Source organism: Lonchura striata, chromosome 2 (assembly GCF_046129695.1).
Source record: "Lonchura striata isolate bLonStr1 chromosome 2, bLonStr1.mat, whole genome shotgun sequence".
Classification (NCBI taxonomy): Eukaryota; Metazoa; Chordata; class Aves; order Passeriformes; family Estrildidae; genus Lonchura; species Lonchura striata.
Genome location: NC_134604.1, coordinates 11,942,516 through 11,966,603, shown reverse-complemented (window position 1 = coordinate 11,966,603; position 24,088 = coordinate 11,942,516). Strand labels below are relative to the sequence as shown.

The 24,088-nt window shown below is 35.6% G+C and overlaps 1 long non-coding RNA gene across 1 annotated transcript in view; it reads left to right on the top strand.

Moving 5' to 3' along the window:
• LOC110476345 (uncharacterized) overlaps positions 1-24,088 on the top strand; it is an 82,461-nt gene that overhangs the window by 55,334 nt on the left and 3,039 nt on the right. Inside the window, exon 2 of the long non-coding RNA XR_002466397.1 lies at positions 5,926-5,972. This is a non-coding gene — a long non-coding RNA (uncharacterized LOC110476345). The remainder of the gene's footprint in view (positions 1-5,925; positions 5,973-24,088) is intronic.

The following is a 24,088-nucleotide window of genomic DNA, read 5'->3' as shown; positions in this document are numbered from 1 at the left end:
TGGCAATGCTCAGTCTCCAAGAATATGCCAGAAAATAATTGAAAAACAGACACTATATACAGTAAAGTCTAAGTAGAGAGTAAAATAATTTGGGGATGAGGTGTACTACTATAGGACTGTAGCAGTGGTCTCACAACATTTTTGATCATATATCTCTATCAGTAAAATATTTTTAACCACACACCCTGGGTTGTGTGTATGTGTATATATATATATATATATGCATTCTTAGTTATTTATATATTGTACATATATCTAATTGCAATAATTCTGTATATTATAAACACAACACAAAAATATAAGTTTAAAAGAGATGAAGTCAAGATCAAGGATATATTAATAAATCTATTAACAGTGCAAAAATATTGATTAAAATATTTAATAATCAGTATTGTAAATAATATAGTTTATTATGCTTATTTATTTTTTTGAGTTCTGGTGTAACATCTTGCTGGAGCAATTTGAAGCTCTGTTTCTAAATTCTGATACTTGTAAATGACTGTCATAGCTGAGAAAATATAGCTCAAAAATACATGGATGCATCATTTTTCCATGCTTGCTAAATAATGACACTCATTTTTCAATCACATTCATTAATTAATCAAGTTATTTATAGAATTTCAGATAGTAAATGTTTATCCACTCCAATATGAGTGATTTCGTTTTCCTTGCAATTTAATTGAAAGATACTGCATTTTTATATTTTTAACAAATGGCTTCAAAACCCATTGACACTTTTCTCTTGGATAAGTTTTTAGCATGTAGAAAATTTTGTTTCCAGGTTTTTTATGTATACAAATGTGAGAATTTTCATAAGTGACACATTCTTTTCAGAAATAAAATCCCTTAACAATGAAATAATTTCCAAACCTCACTTGTCAAAATGCTCTCTCCATAGGATGAAGTTCTTTAGAAAAACAGTTAATTTTTTCACTCATTGTTAAGACATCACCTTTACCTTGAAAGTACACATTAAGTCTGTTTATTTTTTTAAATATCTGCTATGTAGCAACCTGTTGACAACCACTTGTCAACACAGAAAAGCTCAGTAAATGCAGAACACTTGTGCTTTTCAGAAGAAAAATGAAAAAATTATCTTTAATTTTGACAACTCTTTTAAGCACTTTGACATGAGATGACCAAGAAACCACTGTGTGGTACAAAAGATTTTTCATGGTTCCTCCCCATCTCAATACAAATACTGTAAAGATTGTGCTATTTAAATATCTTTCTAAAATTCACCACACTGGTGGCATATTTTAAAATTTTGTGCATTTCTGGCTGCTGTTTTCTTGCTGCAGCAGTTTCTCTATAAATTACGTGGTGAATGAATTCTATGGGTGGTGCTCTCTCTGTAACTTTACTCTGGGACCCTTTTTTTATTCTAGTAAAAGCAGCCATTCCATCACTTGCAAAGTTTTACTATAAAACGTTATTTTTGTTAAAGAAGTCGCCATTGAGAATACATTTTCTCCAGTATTTCTTTCCTTTAGTGGCTCACAAAGCAATGGCTCTTAATGTACTTCAGTACTGAAACAGAATCTAAGAAATACCATAAACTTATATGTCTTAGAGACATGTGCACTTTCAGCCAATTGAATAGCAAACCTAATTAAAAATTCAGCAATATTTTGCAGCATATTTCACCAGTATATTCTGAAAAAAAGGAATGTTTTATAGTTTGTTGCCATATTGTTTTCTGTATATTTCAGCCATTTCCACCATGGAAGATTTTTGCCCTTTGCTCTTAAGAAGACACCTCTGAACATTTATTAGTAAATTTAGGGAAGTACAGGGTTAAATATCACATGACTTCAGACTTTTATTATATCTGATTAGGTTATCATCATTGTTGCCTTATAGAATGACTGAGAAAAATTTTGACAGCTACTAGGAGTAGGAGAAATGTCATGTCTGCCATTTTCTTATTGGTTGCTTGCCATCGCATTAACATTATTTTCATTGTGAGAAATGTGTCCATTTTGTGAGAGTTGGTTTAGTTAAAGCAATATAATACAATCTGTAAATCTGCTTAAAGAAGGGCACGTGAACTGCAACGTGTCGCAATATGCTGAGAGCGAGCTAACAACTGAGGGCACCATTGTTAATTAACATTTTCCCTAGTTCAAGTTCCAAATTGGAAAGCGTCTTGGATCCTGTGATGACAGAAAAAGGGTGAACAGCAAACTTAAAAATAGCAATAAGCAGCTTACCTCTGGGGTTTTTTTTTTGGGGTTTTTTGCCTCTGGTTTTGGGCTGCAAGTCTGACCTTGAGTCATGAATTTCCAGACTTGCTTCCTTACATATGACGATTAGAAGAATACATATATATAAAAAAATATATATACATTGTATAAGTATATCTCTACACACACATATGTGTGTATGTGCATGTGTGCATATATGTAGATGCATACATGTGACTACATAGCTATACATATACACATACATACTTTTATAGATTTATATATACATAGAGAGACAGAGGGAAGGGAAGCATTCATAAAATACCTGTTTCAGAGACAAGGCTTTTAAGAAAATCAGACACCTTGAGACTCATGATAAATTCTTGATAGTTGTCAAGACTGTGCTTTGTTTCTTCACATGTGAGAGCACAAAGGGTTTCTTTTCCCTCATGTGGAATCTGAGGAGATCCCTAATGGATCACGTCTTAAGTAGTTATTTATACTCTGAACTTGCTGTGAATTGGGGTTCTGCCAGCCCCTGTGCCTGTGCAGAATCCCAGGAGTGGTTTCCCTGTGGAAGAGAAGACGACTCTGGCCACCCCATGCCCTGCACTCTGCGGTGGTAGCCTTGGCCAGCCGCAGGCAGCGTGCCCATGGTGTGTCTGGGAGTGCTTTGTGGCATGTTTTGCTGCCCTTGGTTGGAATATTTGGGTGCACAGGACACCTCATGCTCTGCAAAGCTCTCTCCAGTGGTGCCTGAGGTGGCATTTACAAGTGTCAGTCTCTTAAGGATGATGAGTCAGGTTTTAAAAGCAGCTTCAGAAGACTGCATAAGCTCTATCTGAGCACAGAGTTGCCTAAAGGAGGTCGATACAGAATTTAGGATCTAAAATTCATTCAAAGCTGCTTGTTAAAGCACTGTTAAAACTTCACAGTCATTCAGTGTGTAATGATATGGACTTCTTTTAGTACTTTGCCCTTTATTTATTAACACGGAAAGAAATGTTATCAACTGTGAATATCTTTTTAAGGTTATATATATAGCTATAAGATATGGATTTTAATGCTTTAAACTCGTTGGTCTATATCTGAGGATTTTTTTTTTTTTTTTTGGTATTAGAGGGAAAAATTCTTTGGGCTGTTAACAAATTCCAGATATAATTGTTTTAGAAAGGCCAATAGTCTGTTGGAATTCCAAGGAGAAACAGAGAGCTGAGATTCTTTAGTTTGGAGAACACTCAGAGGGATCTTAGCAATGTGGGTAAATATCGAACAGGAGTGAATTAATATGAGGGAGAGATTCTCTACCCACAGACTCCCAGTGACAGAAAAAGAGGCAATGGACACAATTTAATATGCATGGAATTCCATCTGAGCACAGAAAAACTGCAGCTGGGAGTTTGGTCAAACAGTTGCCTCGAGAGGTGGTGGAGTCTCCATCCTTGAGGGTATTCAAAACTCAGCTGTGTGTTATCCTGGACACTCTCATCTATCTGACCCTGCTTGAGCAAAAGGATTTCTGTGCTAGATCATTTCAAAAGGTCAATTCCAACCTTAGTAATTCTGTAAATTATTCCTCTCTGCCCCAGGCGAAATGCTAGAAGGCTGTCAGATATTAAAATATTAGGTGATGAAACTCTGTGACATCCCCTGGAAAAAAAATGAAAATCACTAGGAGTAAGAAACAAAGAAATGCTGAATTTTTGTGTTGCTGTTGTCTGGCTCTGATATCCCAGATGGTCACCTGCAGAACAATTTTTGGCAGTCAGGGGTAATGCATTAATACACGCGTGCCATAAACATGAGCATTTAAAGGTAAGTTTACCACACTTAAGCTATCCTGCTACACCAACTGAAGCTGAACAAGTCCTGAAGAATCTGAACATGGCAACACAGGGAGCAGACATAATTTCTGTTAATTGTTTTAATCTGAGATATGGAGGACTGACACATGCTGATTTCTTTAGGGAAAAGATATATCAGGAAACAGAGTGGCAAATATGAGTAGTGAGCTATAAAAGGGCCTTTTTGCAGACAATATCACCATTTTACCTTTTCAGATATTTTGCAATCCTTTTTATCAACATGAATTATACATTGCAGTGATGAATTTCTGCTAGGCCAATTCACATTAGAAGAAACATTGTGGTGAGAGCAGATGCTGTAGTCATGATGGCACATTGAGAAATTGTCCATCAGATGGCATGGTAACAAACAGCTTTTGCAAACAATCCAAAATATATCTACAAAACAAAAACCATCCCACAGCCCACCTGCTCAACAGAAAACTCAGGGAAAAGCTTTCAATATGTCTTTTTAGAGATACCCTCCTAGGAAGATGTTGATGAACTGGGGAAAGTCTGCAACAGATTGTTTTATGGAGGAGGAAGATAGAAATATTGGTTGTTTCAGCACTCCCAGAAGTGAAATTATTCCAGCTTGCAAAACAATTCAGTCTTGGTTACTTTGCAGGCTTTAGAAATGTTTTAAAATATGTTTGTCGTAGCTACTGATAAGAAAAGTATCAAGGACCATATTATGTTATCCTGAATCTTTTCCCTAACCCAGAATTTCCCTTAAACTTTTTATGAGTTTCTATTTTCAAGGGAACTGATGTAATGCAGCATAAGTTTCTCTCACCTGTATTATTTGGTGTGGTCATTAATTTGGTCTGAAAGCTACAGTTTTGTTTTGCTGATGAGTGATAGAAAGGGGGGGAAATGCTTTGGGATGGTAGAAATGTGGGTAACAAAAAGCACAATCAATACAAATTGAAAGTGTGTGGGAAGTGAGAAGCACTCACACTAAAATAAAATGAATGGAAGCAAAAAATGAAACCTACTGCTCTCAAAGTATAGAGGCATGAAAACTCAGGGAAAAAAAAAAAAAAAGGGGCAACATACTGAGGCATGAAAGGGCTGAAAAATAAATGTCAAGACAGAAGAAAAATTCAAATAAAAAACCTGCAAACAACACCCTTCCAGAATTGTAAGCTTACCAGAAGGTAGATATTTTAACAACAGAAAAAGAGCATCAAACACAGGGAGCCAAAAGAGTGTGTGCTGACACACACTGTAATGCTAGTGGGTCTGAGAGATACATGCTCCTCTTGTGACCTGAAGCAACACTCTCACCTTCAGTGCTTGAAGTCTGCCTCATTGTGTTTGGAATAAAAGTAGTCTGAAGGAAAGCTGGAGAAATAGACATATATTGTAAGATTTTATTTATTTATGGCAGCAGAAGAAGATGATATTGCAGCTTGAATAGCAACTCTACCTTTCATGCAGGGTAAGGAACACATTCAGCTGTTGGAATACAATACAGAATCATTGCAATATCTGAGCACTGTCACAACCTTGAAACAGCCAGAAACCTCTGTAGCAGCTTCTGAACTGTCTCTCACAAATGAATATTTCTTGAGGTAATGTTTCTTGGGGAAGGCTAAGTTTTATTTTAGAACAAAGAGAAACTTTTTCATGCTCTAAATAAGAGCTTTACTGGTATGAGATTTTACTTTAGATTAAAAAATGCATTCATGAGGAACTTTAAAGGCAGTACATCAGCATTTGCCACATGGATGAACTCATAAGAATCATTTGCAAATATATATCAGATAATATTTAATGTGTGTCTTCAGAACTTCCTTGCTCTGCCTGTCACTTTGTCTCCTCACTTTCCCCTGCTTAAGGCTTTTTTTTTCTTTTTTTTCTCTTTTTTTTTCTGCTCATGCAAGCTTCAGGGATTTATCATGTTCCAAGTTTCAGCTGCAGACAGGTGCCAACACAAGTAAGTAAGCACCATTTTCAACTCTGCTCTGCTAGCAGCTTTATGAAAGCTTTGTGAAGCTTTTTGCTTCAAATTGAAAGCACTGAATCCAACCATATATTTCAGAGGAGAAAGTACATTTCAGCCTGTGTTGGTTCTGGCTGGGATGGAGTTAATTCTTCCCATAGCAGCACTCGTGTGCTGTGCTTTGCTTTGGCAGCTGGAAAGGTGTTGGTAATACATGAATGTTTGGTGCTGCTGTTCATTATTATGACATTTGTCTTCCAGAGGAACCACCACAGTTTCCAAAGCCCAGCTTCCTGGGAACTAGCTGGGCATGCCTGCTGGTGGGATGTAGGGAATAAATAGCTCAGGATGGTAATCTTTATTTAAACCCAAATTAAAAAGTTGGGATACATCATATTTGTATCCTACCTCCAGAACCTGAAACAAATAACGTGGGAAAACAAGGTCTACTGGTTAACAGAAAGGTTCAGCAATCTTTTTTTCAGTGCTTATGTGTATACTTATATATGTATGTGTGTGCTGATACATGTACTTAATGTACACATTAAAAGGCATTAAAGAAAAAAAGGGGAAATCCAAACCAGTAACAATAAAGTCTTGCTCTCTTCATATTTTCCTATATTACTATGGCTTCATTTAGCAAATGGGAGAAATTTTGAAGTTATTAGATTTGTTTAAGCAAATAGTTCTCAATAAAATAGTACATTTACAAAAGGCTTTCTTAAATAAAAATTTAGGAATCAAATATAAGTCTTCATTTCAGATACATATTTTGCATTAATTTATCTCCTTTGGCTAAATATCAAAGTAGATTTGAGCAAGGCTTTTGATTACAAAAGCTTAGAACCAATAATCTTTTATTTATCTATTGATGTTTCCATGATAACTACTCTGAAGTATATGGAATGCAACCATTCTGGGAATTGATTTAGCCTATGTGCCTTGGTATGTTAAATAGGCAGGTTAGCAGTTGTGTCAGGTTTCCTAGATTCCTTAAATATGTGATTTGTCCTTTAATTGTCTGCAGATAACAGCTGTGAGGATCTATGAAGCCTTAGAAGAGGATGTCTCACAAATATTCAGAAATAGCTATGTTGTATGGAACATCTATGCCATGATATACAAGGCTCAGAGTCAGTGTTTTAAAAATATTGCTTCAAAAAGAAAATATATCCCATTGAAATTTCACTGTACTCTTAAAAAAAAAATAAGTGCTTGGAAGAATGGTCAGGAGTTGTTACCAGCTAGTCTTATTTCCTCTGGGGCAAAAGCTTTGCAATTTTATTCATTACTTCCTATGGTGGAAGTTACTTTTTCTTTATTAGCATGTTGTCTATGTGGTGTCAAGTCAAATTAAGGATTTTTTAACATTTATCTTGTGTTTTAGAGAACTTCTGATTTAATCTATTTTCTGATTTCCGTTGTATATTGGTTTGCAGTTTCTTCAGTCAAATATATGGATTCCCTTCTGTCCATGGTAGCAAAACTCACTTGCAGAGGTTTTAAAAGAAAAAAAAATTATATTTGTGTGTGTTTGCATTTTAAATATTTTAAATTTCAGGATTAGAATAGTATAAAATCCTTAGATGTTCTCCTCTCTCGTGTTATTTTTATTTTTCTTATTTTAGTTCTATACCAAGTATACAGTGGCAAAGAAGTCCAGAACTAGCACCAACTACAGCTATTAGGGAAATTCTTGTTGCCAATAGTGAATTTTATTTGAGACCGAGTGCCCTTCTGGGTATGTTCTGTGGATGGAGCAAAACTGTAAGTGGAAGGCTTCAGGTGATAGAGTGGTTGGTATGGAAAGAATTATCAAAGACCTCTCAGTTCAACTATTTATGCTGCCCTCAGTAAAAATGATCAGAAAGACAATCTCAGAAGAAATTGAGTGTTATTTTGTTTTGGTTTGGTTTTTTTCTGACAGGAAAACAGAAATTATTTTCGTAAATATACAACAATTCAAGCCACAAAACAGCAAATGAAATAAAACCATGAGTGAACTGCACACACAACATTCTGCAGGACAAATTAGGTCTCGAATATAGATTAAATCAATTTCATGCACAATTTATTAGGGTTGTCACGGATGGCCTGCTCTAAGTCAGGGCCTAGGTGAATTGAGTTGTTCACCTAAAGCAGTATTTTGTGGTCCTTTAGAGTAGAAATGAATTACCATAGCGAAAAAAAAAAAAAAAAGATAGGTTAGCCAGAAAATATGTAACTTGAGAAGGGCATTTTTACTTTGCAAACTGTTGATTATTTGCCCATAGATAAACAGAACACCACTCATTCTGAAACACTGATGGTAAACAATATTCACAGCTTGCAAATTTGGCTTCTGTGTCAAGCCTGTCTTCTATAAAGACCATCTAGTATATTCAGAAAACTTCCAAGATTTGTTGTTTGAAATGATTTTTAACTAATTCCTGCTATTTAATCCCTACTCATAGCAGAGTTCAAAAGTATTATACAAAAGAAACAGCTCTTTGAACTGTCTTGAACCACAAATCAATATAATTTATTATATACCATCATGCTTTTACCACAACAGAAGCAATTCTCTAAAGATTACATATAGCACTGATTTTGCATTTTGTTTATGTCATATATAAGTGAATTTTGTTGGCATCACTCCACTCCTTATCCATTTTATATGGACTCCTCCAGGCCTAGAATTAGAAGATGTGACAGGGAGTCTCACCACTCCAGTGTCCCAGTAATGACACAGAATATGTATCACTGTATGTCAGCATCAAAACAAAGTTGGCACAGACATATGATAAATTTAGAAATAACTACTATGCTAGTAATCATATCCTTGAAAAATTATACTAAACTTCCTCTCATCTTTTTAAAGTTCTAACAACCATGCAAAAGAAAAGAGGGCAAATAGAGAATTATGAAAAGGTCTTTTGATTTCAGATTCCTAATCTTGTCCTCAGTGGGCCGGTACAGCTTCAGTTCACCCACCCAGCAGTAGTTTTTCATCCCAGGGTGTGTACATAAAAGACTTCAGTTTCCAAGATTGACTTCACTCTCCCCAGCACTCAAATCTAGCAAGAAAGGGTTTATTCAAGGTAAACAATGAAGCACTTGACTGAAAATAAAAACTGGAATCTAACTCTTTCTGTTCTTTATTCTCAATTCATTCCTTGGGCAGGTAAGTGCCTTGGTGTGAGTGGTTTGGTTTTTGTTGTTTTTTTTTTTGTTGTTGTTGCTGCCCTACTTCACTTATTGTATTTCATGATTAGAAGCTATTGAGGCAGCCACCAGGACCTGCTGTCATCTGCTGGCAACCTAGGGCATAATACTGAAGCAAAATTTGTTGTTTTGCTGAATTACTTCCATCTATTCTTGGATAAGACAGTCAATTACATCCATAGTTCTTCAGGTAGGCCTCTGTGCCGTGTTTAATGCTATTGACTGCTATTACATCCAGCTTCACTCTGCCAGGCCTCCTTCCAGCCCAAATGTGGTTAAACCACATTGTGTTGTGACCCGAAGTCCTGACCACAGCTGACTGTCAGCACAGAGAATGGCAAATCATGTTCAGGATGGTTCATGCAGAGAATGGCAAATCCTGTTCAGGATGGTTCATGAAGAGAATGGCAAATCCTGTTCAGGATGGTTCATGAAGAGAATGGCAAATCCTGTTCAGGATGGTTCATGAAGAGAATGGCAAATCCTGTTCAGGGTGGTTCATGCAGAGAATGGCAAATCCTGTTCAGGGTGGTTCATGCAGAGAATGGCAAATCCTGTTCAGGATGGTCCACGCAGAGAATGGCAAATCCTGTTCAGGATGGTCCACGCAGAGAATGGCAAATCCTGTTCAGGGTGGTCCATGCAGAGAATGGCAAATCCTGTTCAGGGTGGTTCATGTCCTGGCCTTTGCTCAGCTCTGGGACTGTGTGACCAGGGCTCTGACACCAGTCTCTCCTCCAGAACCACCTTACAGGGCACATTCTGTCTGGGGGTGCCCTGCTGAGGTCTGGAGGGCCGTGGGGCAGTGCAGTGCCCTCCCTTCCTGACCAAACCATTCCCTCAGCCACGAGCAAGGACAGCCAGCTTGGACTGGGGATATTAATGGGGGTCAGGCACAGCCTGGAACCCTCAAGCACTGCCAGGGTCTCAGATCCTCTTGGGAATGGGAACAAGGAGATGTTTGCTTGTTCAAGCCAGCTCCTGGCAAGTATTCTGATCATTTAGTTCTCTTCCAGGCACCCGCTTGCCTTTTATTTAGAGGCATGCTTATTGGTTTGGAAACTGGTGGATATGTCTGAGGAAGGAATTAAGAGTTGAGGAACACGTCCTGTGCTCAGGATGCAGCTGCAGGTTGAGAAGGGAGGGTGTGAACTGCTGCTGACCCTTTGCACAGCAGAGGACACAGGGATTTGTGGCACAGCCAGGTGAGGGACACTGAGACACACAGCAGGAGCAGATGATTCCAGATTTTTCCATGCTTAGAAATGCCCAATGGCCCCTTTGTTACTGGTTCTCCTTGGAGATAACAATTCAGGCTGTTATTCATTCATTTCTTACTTTATTTAGTAATTTATTTATTTATTGCACCAATATTAAATTATTTTAAGGCTCTGGATGTCTGAGTCTCTGCTATAGGACACCTGGTGTCAAGCTGGTGAGGAAATCTGGTCTGATGGTGTGAGTGCAGCTGTGTGGCCTCAGTCCCATCTCAGGTGGTGAGGATGTGGCTGCCAGAGTGGCTCCTGGATGTTCCAACAGGAGAGTTTCCCCAGTGGTATTTAGTTGTGAGAAATTGTGCCTTCATTCTTACAATACTTAATACTTTCTGTATTTTGAAATTTATAAAAACATAAATAATTTATTCTTTTTTTTTCTTCTGAAGTCCTAGACTAAATGTATTTTGGTCCCCATCACAGATTTGCTGAATATTCTGTTTTGCAAATCCTCATTGGCATGGAAAAAACTTTTATGTTGAGATATGAAGATTTTTTGGGTTTTGGTTTGTTTTGTTTTTTTTTTTTTTTTTATGCATGTCGGTTTATTTTTTAGAATTTATTTATAAGTGTAATGACTTTTTGGGGGTCTAATCTGCTTCTGAAGATTGTGAGGCTGGCTGTTGGAGAGATTACTTCCTTAGGGTGTAGTCAAGCAATACTATTGCTAGTGCAAATGACTACTTTTACTTCACAGAAATTATTAGGCTTCTTTTGCAGTAAATGAAAATGACAATCAGGAATTATTGGATGGCCAAGACAGCCTGAGTGAATCCTGGAGGAAATGAACTTGTTTAATTACAATCATCAGGAGCCTTCTTATTTGCCTTTGTGAGTCTGAGCTCACTTTTATTTTTAATGTGGTAAGGCATTACTACAGCCACAGTGAATATCAATTAAAAAAAAACTCCAGGTAATATAATTTATAAGAAATGTCATGGACAGAAAACTGTGGTAAACAGTAGAAAAGTAGTGTCATTTTCTATCTGAACTTTTAGATGAATAATTTGATAATCAGAATAACAGCTATAACCACTACACTAATCACAAAATAATGGCGTAAAAATGATACATAGAAGTCTTTCTTCCTGCCACAAAATTTTTTCAATTCTTTCAATCCTTTTTATCCCTAGTAAAAATTAGACTCCTAGTTGAGGAAAAGAATGAAGGCAGAAAGATCTCCTACAAACTTGCTTCTTCATCCCTACATTTGTGTATCCTTTCAAGATTCCAACTTCTGTCTTATTAATACTTTCAATCTTTATAAATCATCAAATTTTTATTTGATGATAGTAGTACTGAGACAGACTGCCAGGGGAGAGCAGCCAGTTCCTTCTAAAAACAGAAATGCAGTAAATGTGTGTGAAATCCCTCTAGTTCTCCTTCTTGAAGCACAATTTAAAAAAATCCAGAAGGATCCAAACAAAACCACCAAAACCAAACAAAAAACCCCAAACAAACGACAAACCACCAAAAGGTCAAAATATCTCTGTTACCAAATAAAGTTCCAGTATACAGAAGAGTTTAGAGATTGGAAAAACTAAGAAAACAAAATAAACTTCTCAGTTCACTTACAGCAACCAATTTTCATTTGACAGATCCCTTTTTTTTTTTTTTTTGCCAGATTTTGCAAGCCAGAAATAAGTGGGTGAGAATGAGGCCCTTGTGTTTTGCATTATTTTAAAGACAGATGGGTTTTTTTATACTGTTGATAATTTCTCAATTTAACCAAGTATACTATAGACACCCTTGAATTTTACTCAGAAAATATTTTCATTGAGTAAAGGCGTTAAGACAAAACAGTCTAAAAGCATCATTCTAGTTATAAAATAATTCTCTAATTTTGTTATGGCATGGTATAGAAAAAGATTGTATAAATGCATTTCATTTAAACTGTATGTAAAGATACAGGCACAAGAGCCACTCCTTTAACGTTTTGCCATCTATAGGTAACATCATTAAAATTATCAAAAAGGGAGAGAAACAGTAAAATTGCTCTGTGCTTGCTAAATTCCTTTTAATTTGGATTTTTTGATACAAATTTACAGCAACTGGCTTGGTGAGATTGAGTGAGAGAAGACAGTTTTTACTTTAGTATGTGTTTTGCAGAAACAGATTGATTTTTATACCATTTTCAACATTTCTGTTCCAACTGTTATGCTTGTAGAGTTTGAATATTACACTTCATGAAACTTCAGCTTCTCTTTTTTAATTTTTTTAAAAATTTGCAAATCATAAAAAAGCAGTTCAGTTTGAGCTCCTGTGAACTGAGCAGCACCTCCTCTACTGGTGAAAACCCACACAGCTACAAGGACTTCAAGCTATATCAAACTCTTCTGTAAAGTTACTGGGTTAATTTTGTGAATTCAGCAAAAACTGAGCTTTGCACATTCACAGACAGAATATTAATGCTTCAGGTCTGTTCCTCGAACCCTTGAGATCAAGAGGAAGTCTAAACATGCCAATCTTAACTTGCATGGCTGTGCTTTTTATGCTTCTCTTTCACAGTGATATATTGCAAGTTACAGTTACAAGGCCAGCTTGGATTTTTAATCTAAAACCAGACCAAGCAGAGTATTAGAAATGTAGGATGCTTGTACAAACATACTCTTAAACTTTGGAGAAGTGTTTGCTCTTCCTCGAAACAATATCACTCTGTGACAAAAAAAAGATAAATGTTAAAAACAGAAACTTTAACATAGTTCTTTTTTTTTTTCCCCTTAAATTGTCCAGAGATCTTAAAGCAGTCTTTCTGTTTTGAAAATGGGACTGCTGTAATGGATTCTTTTGCTTTATGGGTATCTGCATCAATGTACTTGTATATGTGTGAATGGCTGTGTATATATTTATTTATTTATACATAGATTAAATCTACAAAGTGCCCTTTAGAATTAGTGGCATTTTTGCAGTGCTTTAAAGGGAATTGGAAAACAATTTCAGTTTGCAGATTTTCTTGCATTCCCGTGGAGAGAGTAAGAATATTTGTTTCAATAATAGCTATTATTTTCATAACAAACTAGAAAGGGGAAGATGAGATGCCAGGGACAACTGCTATATTTAATTTTTGATTTTTCAGCCCTGAAATTTCTGTCAAGTTTTTCTATCTTCATTTAGCTGTCATGAATAATGTTGTTGCTACTTGCAAGAAGCATCTTGAGTTTTAACGCTGTCTCCTTTCTCTGCTTCTTTATCATGGCACAAAACCTGCAATGATGGTGAGTCTTCTGTAGGAGTCTCTTTTTTATTTTACTATTTTATGACAAAATTATAAGTCTCTTTTTTTGGCTTGTCTTAGTATCCAGAGTAATGTCACTTGGGTCTCAGGGGCTGTTAAGCAGCAGCAGGTATAAGCTGAGGAAGTCAAGGTAGCATTAGCAGTCATGCCTGGCTTTATAATAACAGTTTCCTCCTCCAGGATTTGTCAGTTTTGCTTTTGCAGTTCAGTCAGCAATGGTATGTGCTGTTTGCCTGCTATCTGTCCAGCAACATAAAGGGAATAATTTTCTCTTGCAGGTGACAAGGCTGAAAAGGAAACCTCCACAGTCTGTTTTGGCTGGCTGTGCAAAGCTGGATTTGTCTCCCTACATCTGTGATGACCTTTAGTGTTTAGGAATATTTGAGTCCTCTGGACAATTCAATAATGAGCAAATCCTACTCCAACCTACTTTTCTTTTCAGAAGTTGCATTCTTTCTGAACTTTTCTGCTTTCTTTTCACTCACTGTGAAGAATAGTCTGAAGGAAAGAAAAGTGAGGAGAAAGGAGAAATGACAGATCTCATTTCTGACTTCAGGGAGAAGTCAGTAAAGAAGAATGAGTTGGAGGATACAGATGATCATCCTGAGAGCTCTGTTCCCACTAGACAGTACTTTTGTCATAAAAGGGAAGGGAAGGTTAAAGCAGAAACCCACCATAACCAAGAAAAACTCAATGTGGTAAATTCCAAAGTTGGTGCAGTGCAAGCTTGTACAGAAAATAGCCCCAGTACCAAAATCTGTCACCCATTGTGAATCTTGAAAGTTCTGTATGCCACAGCATAGCAGCACAGCTTTGCTTTTAATCACTGCACCTTTTCCAAAGAGCTTGCAACAAATGAACTCTGTTATTTAGCCATGGGATTTCAGTCAGAGCTTGTTTTGAATCCTCCTTGTGCAAACAGACTGCAAATGCATGCCAGACACTTTTGGCTGACTGAAGATGTTTCAAAGATGTGAATAGTTTGCCTGAGCTGCAGGGAGCTTGGTGTGGGCTTTTTTTTCAGCATCCATGATAAGAATTAGCTGCAGAACACTTGTCCTGAGAATGCAAATTGTAATTTTAGTTCTGAGAATATTTTGATGTTTGCCACTTCACACAGTGTGCAGTGACTCATCAAAAATGAATTGTGTTAGTAATTTGATGCTTCAGTTAACAAATATGAGAAAACATGCATTATTTTAACAATGGTTAAACGAACATGCATAAGCTTTTCTTTAGGAAAAAGAAGGTTTAAAAAATATCTTTTTATATTCTTTTTTTGCAAGACATTATGGCACTAGAGAGAGACCAAATTTTGTAGGAGAATTGCAAAACAACTATCTTCAAATTTTTTTCTGTTCTTGCAATATAATCAATTCATTCTTTATTTTCTGTTCTCAAAAGTTCTGGTCTTTTATTGGGTATATGCAATTTCTTAAAGGAGGATAAAATACTTGCCTCCTTATAGAGTTCTGGCAAAATATATCAGTACAAAGGTTGCATATTACTTGTTATTAATATTAAGTTATTGCCTCATCTTTGTCTGTCTTTCTGTATTACAAGCTGTATTCTCCATAAGTGCATATCTTTAGTATACTTCTTATATTTTGCAAAGACTGAAATTTGGAGGAAAAGTACATTATAAAATAAGATTGTTTATAAGATGAAATTTCATGCAGGGAAATCTTTAGTCCTGACACAAAGCCATAGCTTAGTTCCATGATAAGCTGGATGGCACCATGCTTTTAGGAAAGTTAAAAGGGATTTGAAACAAACCAGTGCCTGTAGGGCTTTGTCTTTATTGAAAATAAAAAAATCCAAAAAAGTTATATTTGGGTATATTTCACAGAGCAGATTAATTTTAATAGACCCACCTGCATTTTGCTCTGAGAGATGTGTGGCACATGCAAGCTAAAACTAATCAAATTCTAATCCAAAATGCATTGGTGTAGGTCGATATAGTTCTAAAATAAAGAAGTGCCTTTCGTTTTGTAACAACTGAAACCATAATGTGACCTTTTAAATGTAGGAATTCACTAAACCTACTTGATAAACTAATTCATCTCCAGAAGAGCTCTGAATTACTCTGTAGTAGAATTAAGACTTGTCTGTTTCAAAAGAGCTAAATCCTTCCTGGTTCTGAGACAGAAATAAGAAATATCTGAGAGGTACCAGCACGGGTGTGTTTGTACATCTACAAAGCATTGCAACTTTGACCAAAGAAGGGGTGAGCACATTAGGGAGCTGTCCAAGGTGTTAGGAAATAACAAAAAAGTATGTTTATGAAATCCCAGAGATTTCTGTAAGGTTGTTCCTAAGACAATCGTGTTGACCTAAAAGTGTGCATATAGAAAACAAAATCTATACTGTTACAGCACATGCTATAAAAATGTAAATGCAGCTTGAAGCATGCTTTATTCATGAATGTTTTGAACTACTGAGGCCTTAAAGGAAAGAAAGATGAAATAGTTTCCCCTTTAAAAAGCTTGAAGATAAAATATGTATTTAAAATAATAAATTATACATAAATCTGATTTATTATTTATTGGCTATTAAACTTTTATCACAGAAACAAGAAGAATGGGATATATATAAACACAAAAATAGGTAAACATAAGCTGGGTATTTGTGTGAGGAAAGAGTGAAGTTTTGGGTGGGGTTTTTTTTTTGTTTTCTTTTGTTTGTTTGTTTTTTGTTTTTTTTTTTTAATATAACTGTAGTCTAAAATAAACACTTCTAAGACTGCCATCAGAATACTACAACTCAGAGTATTTTTTTCCATAAGAAATATTATTTTTTCTGCTTTGGTTGTAAACTCTGATGCTCTCTGGCATGCAGTGCTGGTGTTTATCCAGGTCAGCAATCTTCTGTAAGGTAAGGCAATAGGGACATGTCTAAAATAGTCAGTTCCCATATTTGTTGTAGTCAGTTAGCCAAGGAGTCCTGATTTCACCCTCTGATTTTTATAATATATCCACCTGAGCTGCATGTCAGAGGCTTGACAGAGCTGCATATTTAATAAAAATAGATGTGAAAAACAGAGGTCATAAAAGAAGAAACATTTCAAGCTTTCTAAACTAATCCTGCAATCCTGAGCAGGGCTCATGATCAGTCTTAGCATCACTCAGTGTCTTTCCCCTACTTCAATACAGAGAAAATATGGGCTATATCTAGGCCTATTGAAATATATGTACATATGTATAATTAGGAATTTAATGAGCTGTGTTGTTCTGATTCATTCAGGATTAGTTGTTAACTGTAAGAAATTGGTTACAGTCATGACTCTACTACAAATTGATTTGGCAGTGGGTGTAGAAAACAGACCTAGTAAGCTTGTTAATAATGCTATCAGCTGCATTCCAAAAATATTCTGATTGCTCTACTTTATGAAACCTTCCTGAGCTGTGCAGCTGCCAAGGCCACACAGAAATGAAGGCAATAAATAAGGGTTTCCACTTGGAAATTTTGCTGTCAAGCTCATGACTGTTTGAGACAGGTTCAAATACTGCCAGGTTTCTCATGCTTGCCCAGTACTCCACAAACCTATTAGAAAACAGGTTACTGGGCTTTTTTGAGGGTGAGTAATAAGAATTACTAAAAAAAAAAAAAATCCCCAAACTTGATGATCAGACTTAGAAGAAAACAAAAAACTATAATACTTGATTTTATATTTAACATTTTTAATACATATGTTAGATTAGAGGTTAAAAGAGAAAATGCCTGTCACTCTTCACTACATTGAGGTGATCATTTTTACCTAAACAATGAGTTGATGATAAAATATCTTGAAAGCACCCTTATATTTTAATATTCTTAAAATTTAGTGGAATTTTGCATTTAGTAATGAGTTTAGTAAAGAAAATTGAAGAAAAAGTAATAAAGCAGTAGGACTTGAAGTAGTTACTTTTATGATCCCCTAAGGTATTAGAGTCCAAAAGAAAGCAAACATCTTAATAAAATATCCTCAAAAATAAGTTGAATACTAAAAAAGACTACTTGTCTCTGGAAAAGGGGTAAATTATAGCAGTGATCTTTCCCTGTTTTTCACCATATCAGCTTTTTTAAATTTTTTTTCTTTCTGTGGCTGAACTAGAGGGAAGTATTTTGTATGCAGGACAGCTTGATTAAGGCTAAACTACTGGTAAATCATGAGAGTACTTGAAATATTTTGTCCTTTTCAAATCACAATGGCACAAAAAGAAAATCACTTAGCAACATCGAAGGATGTGAGACCAGACCCTGAGAGATCGTTGGAATGTCTGCACTGCTTTTGTAACTTGGCCAGGTCTTTCACAAGTTTGGTCTCTTTTTAGCCATCTAATAGTTTCCCATTAGTGTTGCTAAACAACCCCTTTTTCTGATGCACTCTTCAGATACCTGTCTCAGACTGTATTTAATTTCATTCTTTCTTTGAAAGGGCATAATCTTTTTTCTCTTTACTCTGTTACAGCTGTGTAAATTTAAATTTATTTTCTTCTTAGGTTTGTGCAGCCAACAAAAGAATTCCATCACCCCAAGCTGCTCACTGTCAAATATTTGTGTGTGGCAGCCATAAAATGTTGATGAATTTTAGGTAATTCTTGGAACCTGGATCTTTCATTTATGCTTTTGAATAGGAGTGGAGCTTTTTGTAAAATGTGGTGACTATAGCAAGGACTGATGGTACTGCCAGTATAAGTTACAATTACCCTTGAAACTTTCCTACTTTACTTATTATAGATAATTCTCTCAGAAAAACTTAGTCCCTCAAGAAGAATGAGTTTTAAGTATCTAAACTGTGGCTTCAGTGAAACCCCATGTGAAGTATTTTTGTTTTCTGCAAAATTGTTGGGCCATCAAGGAAAGATCCTCCAGAATATTTTTAACAAATTTTCTTCAATTTATTGTGGTATTTATTATTTATTGCGGTATTGTATTATTTATTTGTTTTATTAAGGAAGAGTGCTGGAAAGAACCTGGGGTTTTTGAATTTATTGTAAAACTTCACTTCCAAAAGCTTTCTTATGAGGAAAAATGGGAATGACTTTAAACTTATCCCAGTCATAACCTAGGATTAATACAGGAATTACTGAATCTTCACATTTCTTTGATGTGCTAAAAATAACTTAATTTCTATTACAAAATACTTGTCTCTTCCTTCTGCTGACAGTTGCTGTTGTTGTTACCATTTATCAAGGTAAGAATAGTTTCTTGTTTGTGAGGCTCTGAGCCTTCAAATTGGTAACAAAAAAACCAAAAGGCTTTTTAATTTTAGACTTTCTCTGGCTTAATCAGATTTAATTTATTGAGAAGTTAATACTTTCAGAATTAGATAAAGAAGTGCCAAGGCTGAAAAGTCAAGTGATCCTAATTAATAAGTTAGAAATATGACACTTGTTCTGTCATCTTTGTTTTGGCTGTATGTTCACAGTACCCAATATTATGCATGTGGTCGCATTCACTTTTATGAATAATATAAATACCATACTCTTATGATATTTATGTCATATACCATTTTCATTTACTCTTCTGCCTCATTCTACTTAATAATGGATACAAAGATATAGAGTCTTATTTTTCTTGTGTCTCTTTTCTAGCAATTTTTACAAAATACAAAGCTGCTACATAGATAATAATGGATGTACCTGCACTTTAAAACTCTGAGCTACATAGGAAATTATTGCTCTTTAAGGATTTGTCCATTATTTGGGGCATCTAGATTTGTGATGTCAGAGTACTCTGTATTTTGCATGCTGAAAGCAGACATCCCACTGGGTTCAATTGTAGTTGGCTTTTTGGATTGTATCAAGATGCCCCAAAATGTGTATTCAAGCACACAGTTTGTGAACACCTATGAGGGAAAAAAAAAATTAAAAAAAATTATTTTGATTGCTTTGCCCAGCATTACACACATATTTTGAAGGAGGCTTTGGAACATAATCTGGTATTGCAAGGCAGCATAAAACTGATTTAACCATGCCACCAGCCTCTCTGACACCATCCTGATCATAATACAGTTTCCAGCTGCTGCAATGAAGGGTGAAGAGGACACTGAAAGCAAGTTCATATTCTTAAATGTCTTTCAACAGGTGCCAGGTTGATGTGTGTGTAAATATATAGACACGTATATATTTACCCAAAAGCTATATGAAATGCCTTTTCAGAGATTGTAAATCTGTGATGTTGTGGCTCAGTACAGTCCTTGCTGTATTTTGAATTCCTTCCTAATTTTGAATTCCTGACTGTTGCAACCACTTCCTTCTCTGTATGTTTCTACAGATTATCTTTCTTTTATACACATTTACTTTATATATGTTTTTATATAGATGTTTGACTTCATGCTGCTCATTCTCTGGTATTTTAAGGTACCTTTTTCAGAGATTGGTGTCATTTAATGAAGCATATTTAGGGCTAGACTTTTGTTAATTGATGCCTAATTCTGTGATGAATTTAATGCAGGCCTTGTGATATTCTGAAGAATACATGAAAAAGACAAAGGAATTTTATATGACCTGAGATTTGCTAAATTAGGTGTTAAAAATAGATATTTCTTACTCTTTAGACACATGCTTTAAATTTTGTGAGGCAATTATATTGGTATTGAAAGCATGTTAAGTGATGTTTACCAAGGTTTTTTAATGACTTTTTTTTTTCCATTTTAATCCTCCAGTACAAAATTTTTAGATTTCATGATTATCTCTTTTGTAAGCACCTCATCTTCCAAATCTCAAGTCAGGCTTGCCATGCTAGCAGCACTAGTCTAATATCCGTGCTGATTTCTCTTTTATTTTATGAAACATGATTGGATGCTTTAACCAAGCTAAGTTATGTTCAGAATTACTAATGAAATTCTGTGATCTAGTTTACTCGTAATTAAAGCTGCTGTATAGTATTACCTCTTCAGAGTTGCCTGCAAGGCTCTGCCAGAGAACCTAATTGTTTGGATTAACTTAAAGTAAAAGTCTAGCTTATGATCATAAATGTGCCCCACAGGAATTTAGTTACCTGGGCTGGGGCACATTACAAACTGTGGTTTAAGAACATGCACTTAAATGTACACCTATTAAGGCTCATTCTTTTCCCATTTTCACTGGTATAAATCACATTGAAATTGCTAAAACTACACTGCTTTTACAGCATTATACTTGGAGCAGAGAAAGGCTGATTAAATTTATGTTAATTGACACTAATTGGCAGTAAGGACTTGAAAAGGATAAAGTTTTTAATAAAGCATTAAATAGACAGATGATCTGTCTAAACCAACCAAAGGCATTTTCTTAATCTAAAAATCCTGCTGCCTTATTATTCATGTCCTAAAGATAATTTCTAAACCAAAATCAGCTTACCAGTCCTGGACTACATGTAGTCCTAGAGCACTGTCATAATTAATGCTGGTTTTGCTCTCCCATCTCAAATAATTTTCGTGTTGGTAACCTATCCCTCCAGTGTCAGGGCTTATTCAACACAAAACTTCAAGGAACATTTCCTTCCCAGCTCTGTAGCCTCACTCCATTGCTCTTGACTTGGAGGATCGACTGAATATTCTATTCCTTTCTTCAACTGCAAACCTATGTTTGCCAGGTTACACTTGCAAGAATCTTCTTCCTAATTCTCTGTCCTCAAAGCCTCCTTGAAGTGATGTCAAACTTTCTTAAAAGTTGAAGGAAAAAATATGACAGGAATGACAAGCTATTCAAAAAAATAATGGTTCCTTGTAGCCCACAGAGTCTTCTGCATTTTCTTCTTCCTGGGGATGTTACAGACTCCTGCAGAATTGATATTCAATATTTGTTCTGTGTATGTGTAGTGTATAAAGTATTCAAGAGGAGGCAATGTACCTATGTGTGGATTATATATATGTATGTATGAAATATATATAAATATATACATATAGACACAAATTCATACAAAATACATATCTATGTATTCTGTACTATGTACAGAATATTTCTATATTATACACCATATATTTATACACACCAGGTAATTGTGTATAAATTTGGATTCGCTATTGATATCTTGTGATATCTGGTTCAAAACAGCATTGATGATCTCCAGATGTGTGATGTGTTTCATACTGTTCTGTCCAGTCAGCGATCATCAGCACTTCCCTGTCCCTCATATGGGAGTTCTTAGGAGCTCTATACTGGAGTCCAGTGAAAACAAAAAATACTGGACTGTTTTGACAACAGTCCATTCCAAATCCTGGAAGTGTGATTAGTCCTTTATGTAGCATATAGGTAGCCAGCAGAGGCTGTGTTGGAGCCTGAGGCTCTCAGATTTGTGCTGTGATTCTTCTGTAATCTGGCCATTTTGCAGAAAGTGCTTATTTGTCACTGCTTGAAATTTTTCAAGTTAAAGTTAAACCATGAAGCAGTTTTGGTTTTGTTTGGCTTTACTGATGAACTCTCTATAACCTAAGTACATTTTTTTGATAGTTATTAATGATTTAACTGTGTTACAAACCTACTGTTGTCACTGTAATGCTTTCCTTGGTATGACACATATATAACTGCCTCCCTAATTATTTAAAATTACTTTGAATGGAGACTCTCTACAGGATCTGGCTAGACTAGATACTTAGAGTACTGAACAGTGAATCTCATTCTGTGTTCTAAGCTGCTGAAAATATTCATTTTCAATTTAAATTTGGACTATGGGTTTGCAGATGTAATATTTAAGATGTAATTAAACACAGATTAAAAATTTGATTGCAATTTGCTGTAATTTAAACACCCAAATCCCTGTTCATGACCACTTATTAAGGATTTAAATGTCCGCATACAAATTATACCAAATTCCGTCATAATTTTTTAGAGTTGATTCTCCCCAGGGTTAACTAGTGCATGAAAACTAGTGCTTAACATAGTCACTTGGTGCTCTGAATATTCTTTTATGGTTATTGGTTTAGTACTGATATTATTTAGATATTTAAAAATCCAAAGATGGAAGGAAGAGGGGGGGGAAATCCCTGCTGAGCTCTGGCTTATTTATTTTTTAATATTAATATGCATCTTGTATTTCTCCATTAGAATCAAATCATTGAGCTCCTGACTAGAAATTTTAGAATAAAGTTTGTTACAAAGCAACTTTTTTCTTTAGTTTAATTATGCATGTAAAATTTAAATCCTTTAGAAGATGGCTGATAAAGAACCCCTGACACATACTCTCATATCTGCAGGAACATGAAGATATCACCCACTAACAAAATTCCATCGTTTTCTTATTAAGTGAACATTCATGCTTCTAATTCAACAACTTATTCTCAGTGGATCCTTGCTAATAGTAACCACAGGAAAGGGGACCTGCAGGGAAGTGCTGTATTTCTTTTTCACATTCAGCTCCTGAGTTCTGAATATGTTACTTTTCAGAAAAAAATGAAGCTATTTCTCCCTGGTGAGATTTTTAGCTTCATCATCTGTAAAATCTGCATCAAGCAGCCAGGTAAAAAGAAGTATCAGTAATTTACATTACTGCTATGTGTCAAGCAATGCTGCTCCAAATTTAGGAAACAAAGCACTGTGACAGAGAAGAAGGAGGTAGTACAGGTTTTTAAGAAGCATTGATTCCCTTGGATGTTGGTTATGCATCACTTGTCTTACTATTTCCACCATTACTTTCCCTATTGTCAGCCTTCCCAGGCTTTCTGCACATTTTCCCTGTCATTTATTCTCCAGAAATTACATGACACTTAATGCTATCCGATCTGAAGTATAACTCTTCATTTTCTTCATGGACCACTTCAGGCTGTCTGCACACTTTACCATGCAAAGGAAAATTCCCCAGTGTATATCAGACATTAATTTTTACAAATCTGTGGAGAGAAAAAATTTTGGGAACAAGTTAGTTTTCTGCTGCAATTCCAGGATCAGCAACAGCTTCATGTACTTGGCTTGGGCAAGCATCCAGTACAGTGAATGAGTGAAGTCTGAGTTGTAGCACCTGCAGACTGAGAAATATTTTTTCTTGTGGTATACTTGTAATGTTTCATGATTTATCTTTTTCTGGACTGCTTCCAGGCATAATCTGCTTATTCTCTGTTGCTTGTTTTTATATTTGTTCACAGACTGCTGTGCTATGAATAAGCTAAATAAGGTCTTGCTGTCCTTTCCATTAATCTGTCAAGCTCTGTGATCTCTCAGTATCCAAAGGAGATCAGTGATCAAGTCAGCAGATTAAAAAGTCCATTTACTTCTCCATGAAAAACTCGTCTCCCTGATTTTCACTGCTATTACTTATGCAGGAAAATTTCTAATCATCAATGAAAATTATTTGTAGATTAAATTATTTAAAAAGACCTCTGTACTTTGAATCAGACCATTTACTGGTATTTTGTTCTGATACCTTAAAAATCTTCACCATTTATTGATGGAATCTCTTTCCTGCCCAGATTTAAAAGAAAAAAATTCATATATCCC